This window comes from Phocoena phocoena, chromosome 4 (genome assembly GCF_963924675.1).
Source record: "Phocoena phocoena chromosome 4, mPhoPho1.1, whole genome shotgun sequence".
NCBI classification, from domain to species: domain Eukaryota; kingdom Metazoa; phylum Chordata; class Mammalia; order Artiodactyla; family Phocoenidae; genus Phocoena; species Phocoena phocoena.
This window is the reverse complement of record NC_089222.1, coordinates 63,129,938-63,132,118: the sequence shown is the minus strand read 5'-3', so window position 1 is coordinate 63,132,118 and position 2,181 is coordinate 63,129,938. Positions and strand designations below refer to the sequence as shown.

The window sequence follows — 2,181 nt, the reverse complement described above, 5'->3', positions numbered from 1 at the left end:
TGATATCAGCAAAGCTGGCTCCAGAGCTCTAACTGGAAAGTCAGGTGAAGACTGCAGGGAAGAAGGATGGGTTCAGGGGAATCCTAGCAGTGGAAGAACATGAATAAAATTCACCACTTCAAAAAAAGAGGGTCTCATCTTGAGTAGAGGAATGCTAAGAATCCTTCTTCAGCTCCAGCCCTGGATGCAGCAGCCATCGTGATGTTGATGCCCAAGAAGGACCTGCTTGTCATTTATGAACTCCTTTTAACAGAGGAGGTGATGGTGGCCAAAAAGTATGTCCACATGCCTAAACACCCTGAGCTGGCAGACAAGAATGTTCCCAGTCTTCACGTCATGAAGGCCATACTGTCTTACATCACCAGGCTAAAGGAAGGAAGAGTTTGCCTGGAGACATTTCTACTGGTACCTTACCAGCAAGGGTATCCAGTATTTCTGTGATTGCCTCCATCTGCCCCCTGGGACGGGCCTGCCACCCTGCACTGCAGCTGTCCTGAGACTGGTCACAGCCCAAAGTTCTGGAGGGAGAACAACCTGCAAGACTCACACAAGGGGAAGCTGACAGAAAAGCCTACAGACCAAGCATTGTGCTCTCTGGTGCCAAAAGGAGAGCTAAGGCCAGGTTGGGTCAGCAACTGAATTCCAATTTAAAGGTGTGTTTGGCCGTGGATGTGGTCGGCCACCACAGTAAATCTGGAAGAGATTGTTTAGTGTTGAATAAACCTGTAGAAAGGAAGGAAGGAAGGGAGTGAGGGCAGGAGGGAGACTGAGATTAGGTCTGCCACCTGGCAGGCCAGAGCACTGGCCACTGGGGAATCTAGGAGAGGCTCAAAAACGCACAGAACCAAAAATAACAGTCTTGGAAAGCCTCCACTCCTAGGGAGAGGAAGGCTGCTTAGAAGGGGGAAGCATTACTTGGAGACTGGGAAATGGTGGAAAGCAGAAGTCCTACAGAAACAGAAGAAAATTGCAGAATCAGAAGACACACTAATCTCTCTCTCAGAAAAGCACAATCTATTAAAGAAATTTCACTACACTTATCAATAAAAGAAGGCATTCCTGAACTAAGAATCTTAGTAAACCACCCAAGCCCTTTACCTCTCCCCACAAAGAAAATCTGTTATTAGCAGGCCGGGAAAATTCAACACACTTTTAAATAAACAAATGACAGGCAGCATCTATACCAAGCCACTTTGAGAAGAAAACAATAAGTGAGAGTCTAATATGTTCAGCTGATGAATTTATTCCCCTCCAAAACAACGAAGAAATGGATGAAAATCATGACACAATATCCAACACAAATTAAATATTATTAAACAGACACTTGAAGATATAAAACACCAAAATTCAAATTTTCTGGGTAGAAATGGACAAAAACCAAGATGTGAAATGAGTTAATCAAACTCAGGAAAGAGATAGAAGAAAAAGTCAAATAGAAATATATACAGAGAAGCAAGAAGAACTACAATACTGCAGCCTATGGAACTAAAACCACATTCACAGGAAGATAGACGAGATAAAAAGGCAGAGGGCTATGTACCAGATGAAGGAACAAGATGAAACCCCAGAAAAACAACTAAATGAAGTGGAGATAGGCAACCTTCCAGAAAAAGAATTCAGAATAATGATAGTGAAGATGATACAGGACCTCGGAAAAAGAATGGAGGCAAAGATCAAGAGGTTGCAAGAAATGTTTAACAAAGATCTAGAAGAATTAAAGAACAAACAAACAGAGATGAACAATACAATAACTGAAATGAAAAATACACTAGAAGGAATAAATAGCAGAATAACTGAGGCAGAAGAATGGATAATGACCTGGAAGACAGAATGGTGGAATTCACTGCTACAGAACAGAATAAAGAAAAAAGAATGAAAGGAAATAAAGACAGGGCTTCCCTGGTGGTGCAGTGGTTGTGAGTCCGCCTGCCAATGCAGGGGACACGGGTTCGTGCCCCGGTCCGGGAAGATCCCACGTGCCGTGGAGCGGCTGGGCCCATGAGCCATGGCCGCTGAGCCTGCGCATCTGGAGCCTGTGCTCCGCAAAGGGAGAGGCCACGACAGTGAGAGGCCCACGTACCACAAAAAAAAAAAAAGAAAAGAAAAGAAAGAAAGACAGACTAAGACATCTCTGGGACAACATTAAACACAACAACATTCACATTATAGGGGTCCCAGAAG

General features: G+C 43.9%; 1 pseudogene; it reads left to right on the top strand.

The window, feature by feature from the left end:
• The first annotated feature begins 201 nt into the window (after window positions 1-201).
• On the top strand, window positions 202-691 carry LOC136122708 (small ribosomal subunit protein eS10-like; annotated as a pseudogene).
• Window positions 692-2,181: the final 1,490 nt, after the last annotated feature.